Source organism: Pan troglodytes, chromosome 8, assembly GCF_028858775.2.
Source record: "Pan troglodytes isolate AG18354 chromosome 8, NHGRI_mPanTro3-v2.0_pri, whole genome shotgun sequence".
NCBI lineage: Eukaryota > Metazoa > Chordata > Mammalia > Primates > Hominidae > Pan > Pan troglodytes.
The window spans coordinates 106,369,852-106,388,764 of record NC_072406.2 but is presented as its reverse complement, the minus strand read 5'-3'; the positions used below and the strand labels follow the sequence as shown (position 1 = coordinate 106,388,764).

The 18,913-nt window shown below is 40.4% G+C and overlaps 1 protein-coding gene and 1 non-coding gene across 10 annotated transcripts in view; one reads left to right on the top strand and one right to left on the bottom strand.

Moving 5' to 3' along the window:
* The window catches only part of PLCE1 (phospholipase C epsilon 1), a 333,932-nt gene that overhangs the window by 168,432 nt on the left and 146,587 nt on the right, over positions 1-18,913 (bottom strand). The window lies entirely within an intron of this gene.
* LOC112204733 (U6 spliceosomal RNA) lies at positions 4,320-4,426 on the top strand. The gene has a single exon (XR_002938383.1). It is a non-coding gene; the product is annotated as a U6 spliceosomal RNA (small nuclear RNA).

Below are 18,913 nucleotides of genomic sequence, written 5' to 3'. Positions count from 1 at the left end.
CTATTCACAATAGCAAAGACTTGGAACCAAGCCAAATGTCCAACAATGATAGACCAGATTAAGAAAATGTGGCATATATACACCATGGAATACTATGCAGCCATAAAAAATGATGAGTTCATGTTCTTTTTAGGGACATGGATGAAGCTGGAAACCATCATTCTCAGCAAACTATCCCAAGGACAGAAAACCAAACACCGCATGTTCTCACTCATAGGTGGGAATTGAACAATGAGAACACATGGACACAGGAAAGGGAACATCACACATCGGGGCCTGTTGTGGGGAGGGGGAAGGAGGGAGGGATAGCATTAGGAGATATACCTAATGTTAAATGACGAGATAATGGGTGCAGCACACCAACATGGCACATATATACATATGTAACAAACCTGCATGTTGTGCACATGTACCCTAAAACTTAAAGCATATATAAAAAAAGTCACAATTAGAGAAGAAAGTAGGAAAAACTTATTCTATCTACTCTATCCATTTTCCTTTGCTTTGAATTAACTTTGTAGACTTGTTTTAAGTATTAGATTCTCAATTGCACATTTAATAGTCCTTTAGTGGTACAATTCTAATTATATAAAATAAGAGAGAGAGAGAGAAGAATATTGATTTCTTCTTATAGAAGATTCAGAGCTGACTTAAATACATGAATCTCAGGAAGGGCTGAAAATTGCTCTCAACAGGGAAGTGATGGGTTTAGAAAAAGTCTGGTTAATTGGTGATTTTATCTTATTATCTGTTATTGGTTTTCAAAGTAACAAAATCAGTCTTGCAACAAATGTGTCTGGCTTGTCCTGAACATTACATGAAAAACATGAGCTCACAAAATCAATGAAGCATATTACTTCTAAGTCAGTACTTAAAAGAGAAAAAAAACCCAATATATTCAGACTGAGTGTTAAGACATATTCAGATGAAACAATCTACCAGACAGAAGAGCCTTAGAGCAAAAAGAAAAAAGTTGACAGAATCTCCATTAATAAAAAAAACAACTTTTGCTCCAGTTCCAAAGAAACATGCTCACTGTGAAAATGTAGAAAATATAAAGAAGTATAAAGAAGAAAATTTGTGGGAGGCTGAGGCGGGAGAATCGCTCGAACCCGTGAGGCGGAGGTTGAGGTGAGCTGAGATTGCGCCATTGCACTCCAGCCTGGGCAACAAGAGCGAAACTCCGTCTCAAAAAAAAAAAAAAAAAAAAAAGAAAGAAGAAGAAAATTTAAAATAATAATCTCATACCCAGAGGTAATCTCTGCTAATGTTTTTGTTGTTACATTTCATATTTTTCTATAAACACACACAATATTCACAAAATTAGGATCAGAGAACACATTTTTTTCTAACTTAAAAAAACTCTATAGTGCACTTTTCCCCCGACTCTGAGGCTATTCTTTGAATATTAGATTTTCGATGGCTCTTATATTTACAACTTTTTACCATTATAATAACACTGTGATAAACAATCTTGTAAATATAACTTTATCTGTGCTTATTATGTTAAATAACATTGAAAGAGAAAAATTCCCTACCCACATTGGGAAATTTCCAGGGAGCAGCATTTTCTCATCTGTTCTTTTTATGGCAAATTAATTAACTGTTTTATCAGTATCTGTCACTGATCACTCATCTATTTCTGATTACATTGGGTAAAAAGGAATACCTGAGTCAAAATTCACACAGTAAGTTATAATAGTGTGTTGTCTCATATAGGGGAAGATGGCATTACTGACTCAAAGTTTACAAGAGGGGAACTCTGGAGTGTTTTTGGTGACAATCTGATGCCCTCTTACCCAGCAGCATAGTCCTGAGGTATGGCTAACCTTCTAGATATGGAATGGTTTCAAAACTCAGCATAAGCAGGCAATCTGAGCTCCAAAGTCTGACCTGGGTGAGCTAACCTACACTAATTATTCTGAAAGGATTCTGTGTCTCTGTTTTATAACAATCAACAATCATCATCATAAATAAATTATAATATTATTTAACATATAATAATATAACATCTCAGTACTTACAATGTGCCAGGAATTGCATTAAAGCTCTCTTCCGAGATCTCACTCAATCCTCACAACCACTCTATGTAGACAGCACAGCACCCCACACTGTTATTATTCCCATTAGCAGATGGGGACACAATTAAAGAACTTGCTGAACATCACACTGAGATAAATAATGGAACCAGTGCCACATCAGTCCAACACCAAAGTCCAGCATCTTGAAATCACCAGCCTACACTGACTCGAAGGTTTTCTTCCTTTTAGTCTCAATGTACAAATCAGAGGGTGAATGAGGCAGGACTTGGGCTGAATGCCTGAGTTGGAAGGAACTACAGGGATAGCTGGGATGAATTTTCCACACTTTACACATCAGAAAACCATGCGTCTGAGCTTCTTGTCCAAGCCTCTTGCCCAAGGTCACAGAGCTGATTAGTGGCAAAGGTGGACCAGAACTCAGGGACCTTGACTCCCAGTCCAGGGCACTGCCTCCATACTCTACTGCCTCCCTTACTGGTGTGGTTAGGATCTCAGGTGCTGTAAGCTCCTGGAGGCAGCTCCCCCAGAGTAGAAGTAGAGTGGGATCTTGGGACTCACATGTATGTGTGATCGCAGCCCAGCTCAGTTGTTGACTTGCTTCATGACCTTCGGTATGTTCTAAACAACTATGGGTATGTCACAGTGATGATGGGGAAATTAAAACAAGAAAAAGCATGTAAATGTTTACTACACATTCAGCCCTCAATAGTCAGCCATCTTATTATCATCATTAATTCAACATTTGCAAGAGGAAGAGGGAATTCTGGGGCCTTTCATCTTAGAAGCTCAACGAGGAGACTCAGTCATATTTCCAACCATTTCAGGCTATGGAAACTTTTGCTTTGTTTTTATAACCTGCAACTTGCACCCTTTGGTGTGGTGCCCACCATAATAAAAAGAAAATATTTTTTAAGATCCCAAGTGATACCTCACTTATTCATATAAAATGTCTGTATCATCTTGCCACACACTGTACTAATGAATCCCCCAATTAAAAAAAGACCTCGCCCCCCAAAAAACACCAAAAAAAGGCTGTTCTTAACTCGTCAGCTCTTCTCTCTATGAAAAGAATATGTATGACATAATAAAAAATATATATATTTGGTCTCTGCTCACAGTTCCTGACATAGGGCTCCTAAAACTCTAGGAGCATGTTTTTTTCTAATATATGGTCCTAAATCTCTTGGAGTTTCCTAGTGATAGGAGTGTCTTTTGTTCTAATGAGGTAACTTTTGGTGGGTTCCTGGATAGCTTCAAGACGAGGGCTGGGCACCAGAAAAACCAAGGCATGATTACAAGCTTGGAAGTTTAAGCCCCACCCACCATCCTCTGGGGAGGGGAAAGGAACTGAAGACTGACTAAATTAATCATGCTGAGGTGATGAAGCCTCAATAAAAATTCCTCAACTATGGGGTACACAGAGCTTCTGGGTGAATGAACACAAGGAGGTGCTGGGAAGGTGGTCACCCAGAGAGGGTATGGAACCTCCACACTTCCTTCCCCACACGTTGCTCTATGCACCTCTTCATCTGGCTGTTCATTTGCATCCTTTATCATAAACTGGTAAAGTAAGTAAAGTGTTTCCCTGAGTTCTGTGAGCCCATTAGTGCAAATGATCGAACCTCAGAAGACAGTCATGAAGACCGCCAGTTTGTAGCCAGTTTGGTCAGAAATACCAAAGGCCCAGGACTTGTGATTGGAGTCTGAAGTGGGAGCAATCCTGTGGCACTGAGCCCCTACTTAACCCGTGGTGTCTGATGCTAGCTCCAGGTGGAAAATGTCAGAATTGTGTTATAAGACGCCCAGTTGGTGTCAGGAGAGACGGAGAATACATTCTTGGTATGGAAAACCCCACACATTTGGTGTCAGAAGTGTTGTGAGTGTAGAGGAAACAGTTTTTTTTTCTGTTAATATTCACATCCCTTCCACTGTGGCATTATTATCACACCCCATCAAGATGTCAGAACATTCTCAGAGTTAAATTCTTTCATGCTAAAACATTGCTAAGCTATTTATGTCCATTCTTTTTTTAAACTGAGATATAATTCACATACCGTAACATTTATTTTCTAGGCTGGGCACAGTAGCTCACATCTATAATTCCAGCACTTTGAGAGGCTGAGGTGGGAGGGGCACCTGAGCCCAGGAGTTTGAGACTGCAGTGAGCTATGATTGCGCCACTGCACTCCAGCCTGGGCAACAGAGTGAGACCCTGTCTCTCTCTCTCTCTTTTTTTTTTTTAACTTTCTAAAGTGTACAGTTTAAAATATACAATTTGTGCTCACTTCAGCAGCATATATACTAAAATTGGAATGATACAAAGAAGATTAGCATGGCCCCTGCGCAAGGTTGACATATACATTTGTGAAGCATTCTGTATTTTTTAAAAAACAAGAACAAAAAAAAAAAATAAAGTGTACAATTCAGTGGTTTTTAGTATATTCACAGAGTTGTGTAACTATCACCATAATCAATTTCAGAACATGTACATCACCTCCTAAAACATGTAACCCTGTATATGTTGGCCATCACTCCACTCCCCCAGTCCCTCTCACCCAGGCCCTGACAACCACTAGTCTACCTTCTGTCCCTAAGGATTTGCCCATGCTGGACATTTCATATAATGGGATCATAGAATATGTGACCTTTTGTGTCTGGCTTCTTTCACTTAGCATAATGATTTCAAGATTTATCAATGTTGTAATATGTATAAATATTTCATTTCTTTTTAATAACTGAATAATATTCCATTGTATGTATATACCACATTTTGTTTATTCATCAGTTGATGGACATTTGGTTTGTTTACATTTTTTGGCTGTTATGACTAATGTTGTTACGAGCATTTGGATAAAATTTTTGTGTGAATGTATGTTTTCACTTCTCTTGGGCATATAACTAGCAGTGGATTGTTGGATCATATGGTAACTCCTATGTTTAGCATCTGGAGGACATTCCAATTGTTTCCTACAGGGGTTGTACCAATATAAGTTCCCACCAGCAATGCTTAGGGCTTCAATTCCCCACATCCTTGTCAACACTAGTTTTCTTTCTTACTTTTTTTTCCCCCCAATTATCTATCCTAGTGGGTGAAGTGGTACCTTATAGTTTTAAATATATATATATATATATTTAAAATAGAGACAGGGGTCTTGCCACGTTGACTAGGCTGGCTTGAACTCCTGGCCTCAAGCAATCCTCCCACCTTGGCCTCCTAAAGTGTTGAGATTACAGGCGTGAGTCACCATGCCCGTCCTGTACTTTATGGTTTTGATGTTAATATTCCTAACGACTAATGATGTTGTGCATCTTTTCACATGCTTATTGGCCATTTGTACATTTTCTTTAGAGAAACATCGATTCAAGTCCTTTGCCCATTTTTGAATTGTGTTGTTGGGTTCTCTGTTGTTGAATTTTAGCTCTCTATATATTCTGGCTATTAATCTCTTATTATATATGTGATTTGCAAATATTTTCTCCCATTCTGTAGGTTGCCTTTTCACTCTGTTGATAGTGTCCTTTGATGCGGAAAAGTTTTTAATTCCAATTTATCTATTTTTTTGTTTGTTACCTGTACCTTTGGTATATATCCAAGAAATCATTGCCAGACCCAATGTCGTGAAGCTTTTCCTCTATATTTTCTATGAGTTTTATAGTTCTAGGTCTTCTGTGTAGGTCTTTGATTCATTTTGAGTTAACTTTTATACATGGTGGAAGGTAAGGGTCCAACTTCATTGTTTGGCATATGGATATCCAGTTTCCCCAGCACCATTTACTGGAAGGCTTGTTCCTTCCCCATTGAATGGTTTTGGCATCTTTGTTGAAAATTATTTGACCATATATGTTAGGGTTTATTTTTGGGCTCTGTGTTCTATTCCATTGGTCTTTATGTCTGTCTTTATGCCTGTATCACAACATTTTGGTTACTATAGCTCTGTAGTAAGTTTTGAAATGAGAAATCTTTAAAAAAATTATTTTGGCTATTCTGGGTTCCCTATTCATTTCTGCAAAAAAGACAGGTTGAATTCTATAGAGATTGTACTTAATCTACAGATTGCTTTGCAAAGATATTGCCATTTGAACAATGCTAAATCTTCCATTTCATGAATACAGGATGTCTTTCCATTCGTTTAGGTCTTTAACAATTTCTTTCAACAGTATCTTGCAGTTTTCAATATATAAGTCTTGCACTTTTTTTGTTAAATTTATTCCTAAGTATTTGCTTCGTTTTCATACTACTATAAATGGATTTTTTTCTTGATTTCATTTTTGGATTGTTAATGGCTGGTTTGTAGAAATACAACAGATCTTGTACGCTGCAACCTTGCTGAACTCATTTATTAATTCTAATAGTGTTTTAGTGGATTCCTTAGGATTGTCTATCTTTGAGTAGATCATCTGATAATAGAAATAGTCTTATTTCTTCTTTTCCTATCTGGATGCCTTTTATTTATTTTTGTTGCCTAACTGCCCTGGCTAGAACTGACAGTACATCTTTTTTGGTTCTTGATCTTAGGTGGAAAGTTTTTAGTCTTTCATCAGCATGTGTGATGTCAGCTGTGGGTTTTGCATAGATACACTTTATCAGGTTGGGGAAGTTCCTTTCTATTCCTATTTTGTTGAGTGTTTTTTTCATAAAAAGATGTTGGATTTTGTGAAATCCTTTTTCTATGTCTATTGAGATGCCCATGTGGTTTTCGTCTATTGTTCTATTCATATGATATATTGCATTGATTGATTTTCATGTTTAACTCTACATTCATTTTTATATGAATATATTACATGTTTAAGTATGGTCTAACTGAGAAGAGCTTTGTACGAGACCAACAGACATTTACTGTCGTTTTGCAATTCTGGCTCTAACTTGGACCTGTATTTTGGACAAGAACAGATGGTAAACTGCAATGTGACTGTAACCATGACTTCATATCATAAACAATCTGATATTTTTAAAAATTATGTTTGTTTTAAAGAAAGAAAATCTATATATATTTTGAAAGTAATGTTGAACATGCACCTTTTATTGTTGTTTGTTATTATCATCACATTTTCAACCTTTGATGATACGAGTATCAATTAAAATAGCTCTATGACTTAAAAACAGTACATGATATTTCTGATTTTGAACATACTATTGCAGAAATAACCTGTACCAGACTTTGGGTAGGCAAAGTCACTTAAGTTAATGAGAAAAACACATATGGACTTGGAATTTTTTCCCCTATAAAAGGAAGCAGTAATAATGATACTGATAAAATCACTTGCTAACATTTACAGAATGTGCTGCTTAGCTATCTAAGCATATTACTTGAAAAATTTTATTTAGGTATCTTATTCAGTTCTATCAGCAACTCCGTGGCTGACGTACAATTAGCATTCCATTTTATAGATGAGGAAACTCAGAGATGTTAAGTAACTTGTCCAAATATTCACAGGTAGTTAACTAATGAGGACAGAATTCTGAATCACATGCAGGTGACTCCAAAGCCCAGGCTTTTAACCATTTGTTGTAGTTTGGGTACCAGAGTTTAATTTATGAGGGAACTCATAATTGTTCATTTTCCCTTTTCAACTGAAATGGGACCAAAACCTAGAAGGTCATAGATTTGCAGCGTTCCACTTGTTGACCAAATGCTATTACACATTTAGTACTCATTGTATACTTACTATGTGGATTCCACCTATGCGATGTATCTAATCTAGCAATAAACAAGGTCGTATAGGAACTGTTTTATATTTAACTATGCAGTTAATAATTTTTTAAGCTACGTTTGACGATTTAAGTAGAAAATCTTTATTGACAAAGTCAAACCCACTTCTGCTGTCCAGGAGCTCTTTAGTTTAATTAAGTCCTATTTGTCTGTTTTTGTTTCTGTTGCATTTGCTTTTGAGGACTTAGTCATAAATTTTTTGCCTAGGCCAACATCCAGAGAGTTTTTCCTAGGTTTTCTTCTAGGACTTTTATAGTTTGAGGTCTTACGTTTAAGTCTTTAATCCATCTTGAGTTAATTTTTGTATATGGTGAGAGGTAGGGGGTCCAGTTCCATTCTTCTTTATATGGCTAGCCAGTCAAACCCACTTCTAATAGGAAAACAATGACTATGCCAAAGTGTCTAGTGATTCATTTTGGGATATTATCACTGGGTGCATTAAAATCACCATAGAGTTGTTTTGTGGAGGGGGCTTGGGAAACTACAACTTTAAGCCCAACCCCAAGGACCTTCTTTGAGTCTTGGCTCAGGACACTACCTTATTGTGGCTTTCTTCTTAACTCTCCAGCCATGGTGCTCATTTCTGGCCCCCTTGCAGCCTTTCAGCCTGAACTTACAGTTCTCAGTCCTTTGCACACCCCTCTCTCATCCTAAGAAAGCTCACCTCAAGCTGTAACCATCGCAGTTAAGCAGATGGCTTATAAATGTGTGACTCTGGTTTTGACCTCTCACCCCGATAAAATCCTAATGCTTCTGTTGGCAGTCTATTTGAATGTCCCAGCATCTCAAAGTCAAGATATCCAAACTGGATCTAACTTTTCACGTTCTTTTTATAGCACAACCTTCATTTCCCCGGGACCAAAATCTTGGAGGTATTTGTTATTCTTTCATGTCTTGGGCTAAGTTTGCGTCCATTTGCCCACCAGTTGTCTTGAGAATTGTTCCCTTCATGTATATTCTCATTGCTTTCCCTTGACTTCCACCCAAGTGAATATTTGCAACAAGCTCTTGATTGTCCTATGCTGTGAAAGACCAAGGGGAGTCCTTATGGAACCCACTACAGGCCAAAGTCTAGGGGATTAGATGGGCTATTTGGCCTTGTGAGAGATGATTTCCATGATGGCAGTGGGAGGTGGGAGGATGGAGGCCAGCCCAATGAGACATGTAAAGAAAATGCACATGAGTTATACAGGTCTGGGGGAGACCTCAAATTTCCTTCCTGAGGTCAGTTTCTTTCTGATTTGGTATAAAACAGGACATGGAAGAACAGCTGCTGGCCTCTCTCTGGAGAGACTGAGCAGTACAGACGAAGGAGGTGTTGGCCCCCACAGCTGACCATGGACAGCTCAGGCTGCCAGAACCTGGTATCTGTGAACCCCCATGCCCACTAGACTGCTGCCAGCTCTCACTGTGCAAATCAGGGCTGCAGGCCTGAGAGTCCTGGGCACCTTCACTCACTGCAGATGCTTCCTCCAACCAGAGGCCTCCCCAGGGCTCCATATCATATAAAGGAGAGTGCTCAGAGGCATGGGCTCTGAAGTGGGATGTACTCAAGTTCAAAACCTTGCTTAGATACTCCCTAGATGCTTAACCCTCTAATTAATCACTCAGAACAGCAGGCCATCTGGTCAACCTCCTGTGAACTCCCAGCTACAAGGACTGCAAAACACCATGGAAGATAGGAGATGATACAGCAGAATATCAATTTCCCTAAACTCTTCACAGATAAGATAGCAGAAATGAATTTCCCTAAACTCCTCACAGGTAAAGTATCCTATGTGGCTGGAACAAATACTTTGGTGTGCCTCTGAGTGGAAGTGGATTGGGATCACTACATCTTCTTCAAACAGCCTGCTAAAATAATCGAACCTACTAAGCCTAACCACAGGGCCTTGGGCTTATAGACTGAGGCAGGAAAGTTTGGGGTTCAGAACAACAAAGGGTCTGAAGTCACCAGCTATCTTCTCTCTCCTTAGTCTCCTTCTTAAATAATTGAAATTTGTAGGGGCATCAACTTAGCCTCTAAGTCTCAGTTTCCCCATCTTTGAAATGAGGATTATAATTCTACCTTGCCAGGTTGTTTTGAGAAGTACAGAAGACATGCATACAACACTCAGCACAGCGGCGGGGCCGTAGTGGAAGGCCCGCGTGTTTCCATATGACCTCCATGGAGGTTGTCATATACATCGGGAGTGTGTTAACATCTACTTGTTTATAAGCACATGAAAGTTAGCAACATGGGTAAATAGGTCATTTATACACATAAGACACATGGCTCATTCACTCCATTGGAGTCCTAATTACTTACTGGCCAGTTATTTCTTTCAGGGCAATTTCCTTTTTGTCTACAGTTACAGATATAAATATAAAAAATACAAGAAGATACTACTTTGAGACAGCTGGTGAATCATATCTAATTACTCTGTAATCCCTTCACCTGAAGGGACCCGACTGCCCAGCCCCTGCTGTCTCTGAAGGAAGAATAATCAACCAGAACTTCCTTCTGGTCAATCTGAGTGGGTTTTATCATTGTTGAATATGGACTCTGGGCGCCAAAGAGAATCAAACACTTTCTCGATGGAAGGGAATTGGGAGATTTTAAAGTTGACCTTGAAACTGAATGAGACCAAGAGACTCAAAGACAGAAGGCAGAGGAGAAAAGATTAAGGTTGTATAGCCAGAACTAGAACCCAGGTTTTTATCTGGGAATTTTATTTAAAAAAAATGCAGTTTCTGACCCGAAGTCTCAGGTGAGGCTTGAGATTCTGATGGTTCTGGGACCACACTTTTAGTTGCAAGAGGGTTGATGTTGGTAAAGCACTTAGAACAGTTTATGACATTTAGTGCCTGATTCAATAAAAGGCAGTTATTATTGCTGTTGTTTTTATTACTTGCAGCAACTGAGCTGCATGTAGCTCTCAGAAATTGAGAAATGGCATTTGGGTTAGAAGTCGGTTTTCTGTGAACTTGATTGGCTCAGATCAGTCAAGGCTCAAAGACTGATTCAAGTAGCCTCTGTGAACTGACCACACCAAGCTTTTGAAGCCACCTTCTGGGCTGCTCTGGCTATGCCGACTGTGCCAAGAGCGCTCAAATGCACTGACTGAGGAGTTTAGCAGCATGGAACCCCTTGGCACACGGGGGTAGATTTCTTACAATGGTGCTGTGTCGTAGTAAAAACGCCTCCATTCTTAACTGACTCTAATTTTCATTACATTTCATTTTTCTCCCAGTGATGCTAAATCTTCAAGACTAGTCCTTTTACTGTAACCAGTATCAAGGTAGAGTGGAATGAACAGGGCCAAGGGGATTAAAGATCCGGGGTGCTGTGTGAGAGGTGAGAAAGTTCTGGAATAGCCATGGCAGCCAACTCTTCTCAGACAACTAGTTTAATCTCTCCAAGTCCAGACATTCAGGGCAGAAGCAAGGAAGAGAATAAGCACTGGAGGTCCTACAAGTGGAATCCATTGGCAAGGCTGATCTGTGACCCACTTTTGATAAATGAGGTATGACGTCTATGCTTTGCTGAACATATCTGTTTCTGTGTTTCTGTGTTTCTGTGTGTCTGTATATCCTTTCCTTCCTTTTCCCTTTCCTTCCACTTCCTATAGTCCCTTTTTCTACCCTCTCTTCCTTCCATCCTTTCTCTCTTTTTCTTGGAAAGGAAAATTTTGCATTAAAAAATTCCAACTTTCTCATGGTTGAGCTAGAGAAGGAGAAAAAGGATTTATTTGCCCATGCATGATCCAACTGAACTAGGGAGGAAGACCAGAGAGACCTTCCAGGGCAGGTGAGAACTGATTGTGGCCGATACACCTTGGAAGAGTGATAAGGGCCAGGTGTGAATGGAAGAAATGAAACTTGAAAGCAAGAGCTGGGAGTAGCTGCTGTCCTGGATCCCTATCCTCCCAAGATTTGCCCTGACCTAGGGCCCAATGCACCTGCAAACCAGGACATCCATTCCAGCTCCATTTCTCAAGGCCCCCTGTATGTTCCCCGCTACTGCCAAACATGACCCCTCCAGCCCCCATCCTGAGACACATCCTGCAGCTAAGCCTTTGTTCTTGCCATTTCTGAGTGCCTTCTTTGCTCCATCTCCACTTTTTTTGGACAGTGTTCCAATCACTTTATATTCATTAATTTACTTTTTAACCCATTATAATGACCTGAGGCAAGTGTCTGCATTGTCCTATTTTACAGGTAAGATGATGAAACTTAGAAGAGAAGAGTTAAGTAACTTGCCCCAGATCATGCAGTTTCTATATGGTTGCTCTGGGACTTAGGTCTATCTGTCATCAAACTCCACATTCTTAATCACCAATTTTTGCCTTTTGTGTATCATGCTGCAATGTAACCACTGGTTCATGTCTGTCTCTTTGTTAATCTAAATCAACTCCTAGAATTAAGAACAGTGCTTTATTTCATTGTTTTCATCCCTAGCTAGAACAGGGGTGGCAGGCATTCTGCAAATGTTTCCTATATTGTGCTACATTCTATTATATTTCCTACAGGTAGACTAGAGGCAGGGTAAGAGCTCCATGATAGTTCAGATCACACTTCTGTGAGCTATGGATTTGTGACCATCTAGGGCTTGGTTCTTAGCTGCTCTGTGCTTTGGTTTCCCATCTCTATGCCCATCTCCATCTTTAACAGATTGTGAATATCAGGGAACTAGGGTATTGTTTCATTCTTCTTCAATCCAGCCCCCTCCGCTGTCACAATATAATGCCTAGCATAGCATCTAGTCCACGGCAGGCACTCAATTGACTATTTATTGGATAAATGAACATTCATAATTCTCTAATCTGCCTCCCCTTCTTTCTTTCTTTTTTCCTTTCTTTCCTCTCTCTTTCTCTCTCTCTCTCTTTCTCTCTTTCTTTCTTTCTTTCAAGGCAAGGTCTCCCTCTGTTGCCTAGGCTGGAGTGCAGTGGCGCCATCTTGGCTCACTGCAATCTCCACCTCCTGGGTTCAAGTGATTCTCCTGCCTCAGCCTCCCGAGTAGCTGGGATTACAGGCGCCTGCCACCATACCTGGCTAATTTTTGTAGTTTTAGTAGAAACAGAGTTTCCCCAGGTTGGCCGGGCTAGTCTCGCACTCCTGACCTCAGGTGATCTGCGTGCCTCGGCCTCCCAAAGTGCTGGTATTACATGCATAAGCCACCATGCCCGGCCCTGCCTCCTCAACTTGAAAAAAAAACTGGGATTAAAAGAGTGAAAATGATGCCACTTAACTGTTGGGGGAGAGAGACACAGCGTTTCTCTACATTATGCATGTAGAAAACTAGATCGTGAGGCTGGAAAGAGTGACAAAGGATATTGAAAATAGAAATAAGGTTGGGAACTTACCAAGACCCTGTCCATGGAAAATGTGAATGCTACCTGGAACCTTTCCAGCCCAGTTCCTGAATCTTTTGTAACAAAAGGTCTAACGGGCTTTACTATACCATTAGCAGGGAAAATATAGTATGGTACACATTACAGGTTCAAAACAATCCATTTGTGGATTTGCCACTGAGGCATTAAGACATTTGAGAAAAGAACAAAGGAAAGCACAGATAAAGCCCCATCTTGAGCTAGGCAGCCGAAAGAAGACATTAACCCACTCGAAGACCCTTGAGGCCTCCAGCCTTTCCCCTTGGATAACTCTGAAAGGCGTCCAGTGAGTTCCAATTTGGGCAGGGGTTTGTTTATTCTGCTTGGTTCAAGTCAGGGCTACGGATCCCTAATGGTTTTCATGTCCCTAAAGGTTTTCCACATTTGGTCAAGACCTATGCTTTATGTAAGCCTGGAGAAGGCCTTGCTCCCAGCTGCTCTGGCTGTGCCGACTGCACTGAGAGCACTCAAATGCACTGACTCAGGGGAGGAGTTTAGCAGCACGGACCCCTTGGCACAAGGCGGGAGATTTTTTACAATGGTGCTGTGTCATAGTAAAAATTCCTCCATTCTTAACTGACTCTAATTTTTATTGCATTTCATTTTTCTCCCGGTGATGCTAAATTTTCAAGACTAGTCCTTTTACTGTAACCAGTGTCTCATGCCAATGAAAACTAAGTGGGCCCATGCTGGCTTCTGGCCCTCTAGTTTCAGTGCACCCAATTCCTAATCCAAGGAAAAGCATTCAGGTTTGTAAGTGCCACTCTTCTTCCTTTAGAGGGTGCCTCCAGGCTATTGGTCCTAATGTGCCACTATTCAAAATTCAACCTGCTTAAGGGTCTGCAATGGCTCTCTAATGCTTTAGGTTCAAATTTTCACCTCATTCTCCAAACTGTAACCAGAGCTACCAAATGGACCTTACCTCTCACTATGTCCACTGCATCATTTCTTCATTGTCTCACAGTTGCTGCACACATTCTCACCCTGGCACTATCTCACTTGCTTTCCCTGCTTGGAACGCTTCCTCCCAGGAAGAACCCAACCAGAAAGTTGTTCACAGATGACCTGTCTGTGTTTACCGCCCTTCTCCTTTTTGTCCCAACTCCCAGTTCAGCCTCCTAAATCCTTGAACTGAAGTGCCCCAAAGCTTGTGTGAATCTCAGAATACAACTCCAGGGTCCAAGATGGAGATGCCTGCAGGACCAAGCAGGTAAAGGAAATGAGGCTAGAGCTGAACAGGACACCACCTGGAGGTGGGGCCAGGTGTGTGGTAAAGAGCTGGTGTGTCTCATCTTGTGGGGGTTAGTATGGATCACTGTCAGCCCATGGGCCAAGGGAGAATAGTGGCCCAGGGTTGCCAGAGAAGCCAGAACATTTTAATGCAAGATTCCCAATTTTTAAAGTACTGCAATGGTCAAAGAAAAACACACATGGCTTGGATTTGGCCCATGAAGAAGGAATTTGTGTTCCTGCAGTGTAAGTAAAACACTGCTACGACTCATAGTCATCAGTGAGTATGGTATGGGGTAGGGGGAGCATTAACAGTCCACCTGGGCCTGGAGGGAACAGGTTTTTAATTCCCCTTTGTGGTCTACACCACAAGCTTCCTTCTAAGTCCAACATCTTGAAATACAGTTCCCAGGAAGTAGAGAGAGCTGGGTTAGTAGCCATTATTCCTTTTCCCAACTCCTCGAAACAATTAAAGAGCATTTCAACTAACACCATCTCAGTCTTTATTTCAGAATAGTCATTTATTTTCAAGTTCAATATCCATGACCATTTCAAATGTAAATATTTTAATTTGGGGTACAATGAGGGCTGGAAGGGGTGGTGCCCTTGGGGGCATCCCTACTTTATTTTGATGAGAATCATCCTTTTGAAATGTAAGTCTTATTGTGTCACTACTTCTGCTTAAAACCCTCTGATGGCTTCCCATTGCTTCTAGAGCCCTTAACAAGAGCCCGTGTTATCTGGCAGTTTGTTTTGCCTCTCTCTATTTTTCATAGGCAAAAATATGAGGCTTAAATTAGGTAACACTTTAAAAACACTTGTCACAGTGCCCAGCTCACAGTGAGTGCCCAATACCTGTTAGTGCTTGTTATTCCGACTTCTCCAGACTTTATTGGCATAAGAAACCCTCCAGCTCACCACTCTCCACCCAGACTTCAAACTTGGCATACTCCCTGCTGCCACTGGGCCTTTGCACATATGATTGCTTCTGCCCAGACACTCTTCCAGCCCCTCTTCTCTAGTTACCATTGATTTGACCACTTCTCTGCCTGTGTCCAATCAATGGCTTCTTTTGCAGAGTGAAATGTGTTTTACTTGGCCCATCAGCTAACAGGAGCTGCTTCTTTTCCCGTTTGATCGACTGTGTTATGAACATGTAACCGTCAGTGGGAAGACTCCCAACTACCCTCATAGGTGTCTGTATCAAAGAATAGAAGGATATCATTTCCACAGACATCCTCAAAATCACTGGAGGTCTCTAGGGCAAGGGGGCAGCAGGTATGTGGGAAAATGATCAATTCTGTAGTCAAATGAACCTCCATTCAAATCTAAGATTTAGTGTTATACTCTATGTATGCACACACACACACAGACACACACACACACCCTGGTATAAGTCAGTACACAGGATCCCTGAGTGGGAGATAATACTGGAGTGTTTCCTAGTAGTTAAGAACATGGCTTTGGGAATCAGAGAGGCTTAGGATCAAATACTGGCTTTGCTCCTACAAGCTGGTCAACCCTAGTTAAGGATTTTGGGTCTAGACTTGATAGTGTATCAGCCTAGATCTTGTGAGTTGCTAGGGTCTCTGAAACTTGTTATACTCTCTCTTACCCTCCATGTTCCCAGATCATCCACAACAACATCTATTTGAAATGGATTTTAGATGAGTCTGCTTATTGATGCCAAAATGTGTCTCTGAGTATAAACAGGGGCAAAATACCCGCTACTGTCACACAGGGTGTTTCTGGTGACTGTAAAATTCAAAGGTAGATCCTTAGTGGTGTTTGAGCATACATTTGTTCAAGGAATCACTTGTGACATTAACATTATAGAAAATATTTTTTTAAGTTTGTTGTCACAATGAAATATGAAGTTAAAAAGACAAAATACCAAATATATATTTCCAGTTGACAAAACTTGTTAGACTTTCCTAATGATAGTATAATATCTGTAATTAGAATTCAATCTACCAAAATCTAAACACCCTTAAAAATATCTTTTTATTACTTTAACTGTAATAATTTATTCACTATTTCTTGGTTTGAAGACTCAATTCCAGTAGAAGTTTAAATTATGACTCAGACTATGGTGAGATATTCTCTTTTTTATCCTCTTAAATATTTGCTACTGACCCACATGTTATTATAAACAGATTATAAGCATTTCATTATGTTCTATAAATGTTCCCAAGAGCAAGAATTTTCATAGCTCATTAAAATGAGGCTTATTCTTTAAAAACAATAAACAATTTAGAAACACTCAAAAGTAGAAGTGTCATGTATTGAAAAAAAAAATCCTTTAATTTTATTGTAATGAGTAAGTCATCTTCATTAAAATATACAAATTTTAACTGGAACACTAAATTTTGTCCCAGTCATAGATTTTTAGACAAGGCTCCCGATACCAGGAGTAAATGCTTAGCATCTTTCTACTCTGGAGGGAATAAAATAGAGATGATATCAGCGGAGAATTAAGTAAAAACAACAGAAGTTTCATAATATGGGTCAGGGCTTGTTTTCCCTGGTTAAATACCTGTTTACATTTCTTCAGGTACTTAAATGGTTGTAGAAACCTCAGATGTCAATGAAGATGGTATAGGGACTTCCCTCTGGGGCCCTATATCCTGTGCTTATTTCAATTATAACATTTATACTATCTTAAAATTTGCACATTTATTTGTCCATTTCCTCCATTTGTGGGTAAATCCCTCGAAAGTAAAGACTGTATTTTGTTTGCTGTTATATCCTTGGCACATAGTAGATGTTCAACAAATATTGGTCAAATGATTGAATTAATCAGTGGCCTAATGCTTGGGAACTAAGGAAAATCTCACTAAAGGAGTTACACAGGTGTGGCCTCCAGCCACGAGATACCTCCCCTCAGGTGTCCCAGGAGTTGCTAGTGCTCTAGGCCCACAGCCAGGGAAACCTGGAGGGTACTTGTCTTTTCTTGTACATCTACAACTGAGCTAACAGCAGAGTCTTTGAATTAAGAACAGTGGAATGCTGGCATTTCAAGATGGTGGTGGCAATCCTCATTACTACCATCATCATCACCATCATCAGCCCCAGCATGACCATCAATGTCATAAGATTGGTTGAACATACATTAGGTACAAGATACTATGCCAAGCTGTTTTTATTTTTAATTTTTAAAGTTTTTGTAGAGAGAGAGTCTCGCTCCATCACCTAGGCGGACAGAGTGCAGTGGCAGGATCATAGCGCACTGCAGCTTCAAATTCCTGGGCTACGGTGATTCTACAGCCTCAGCCTTCTGAATAGGTGGGACCACAGGCACACACCACCACATCTGGCTGGCTTTTTTTTTTTTTTTTTTTTTTGAGAGAGCATCACGCCATGTTGCCTACACTGGTCTTGAACTCCTGGCCTAAGGTGATCTTCTTGGCTTTGCCTCCCAGAGTACAGAGATTACGGGTCTGAGCCACCTGGCCTAAGTTCTTTATATACATTGTCACACTTATTCCTCAAAACAACTCTCCGAAGTTGTTGCTTTTATTCCCATTTTGTAGATGCAGAAACTAAAGCCTAGAGGTACAATCACCTGAATAGGATGACCCAATGTTGAAGTCAAGACTCAAATCCAAAACACAGTGAGGCTCACATTCAAAGGCCTTTCTTGGAGGTAACCACTTCTGCAGAGTCTGCAGCTATTCTCTGGCATTTTTAAGAACTATTGTTTTACTTAAATATTCAGTAAGTTTTGGAGGGAAGCTTTGGAATCTAATGGTTGTTTTTTTGGATGCAGTGTTTCAAATAACTATTTTGCAAATAAATTTCTGCAATATGGTCCATTCTGAGTCTCTGTAATTAGGACTTGACATTTTTATAACCAGCTCAGATATGTAAACCCAAAGTGTCTGTCTGGTGTTGCTATCCTCACCAGTCATCTTTCTGACTGCATTGATTAGGATTTAACCAACTTTCAATTACCCGATCTTCCTTCTTTCCTTCCCCTCCCTCCCTCCCTTCCTTCTCTCCCTCCCTTCCTTCTTTCTTCCTTCCTTCCCTCCCTCCTATCTTCTTTCCTTCCTTCTTTCTTTCCTCCCTTCCTCCCTTTCTCCCTTCCTTTCTCCTTCCCTTTGCCTTCCCTTAGCCTTCCCTTCACCTTCCCTTAGTCTTCCCTTCACCTTCCCTTCGCCTTCCCTTCACCTTCCCTTCTCCTTCTCCTTCTCCTCCCTCTCCCTCTCCCTCTCTCTCTTTTTGGTGTCAAAACTTTACGGAGAATTAGGCCATAATTTGTTCCTTTCACAAGCTAGTTTCTTGGAGCAAAATTAGGGCACATAAGAGAATTAAATGGAATCAGTCTCCCAGCTCAAAATGGGTGTATTCACACCTAGGAATGGAGTGCTATGTTCAGGTCACACCTGGTGACGGAGTCACATTCCTTGGTCACAAATGGTATGGAGTCATATTCTTAGGTTACACCCAGGTGTAGTGTCACACTCCTGGATGATACTTGACCACCTGTGGTCCTAAAACAGGTTTTTGTCCTGTGCCTACCAAGCTTCCTGGCCCTATGACCTACTCATACCAC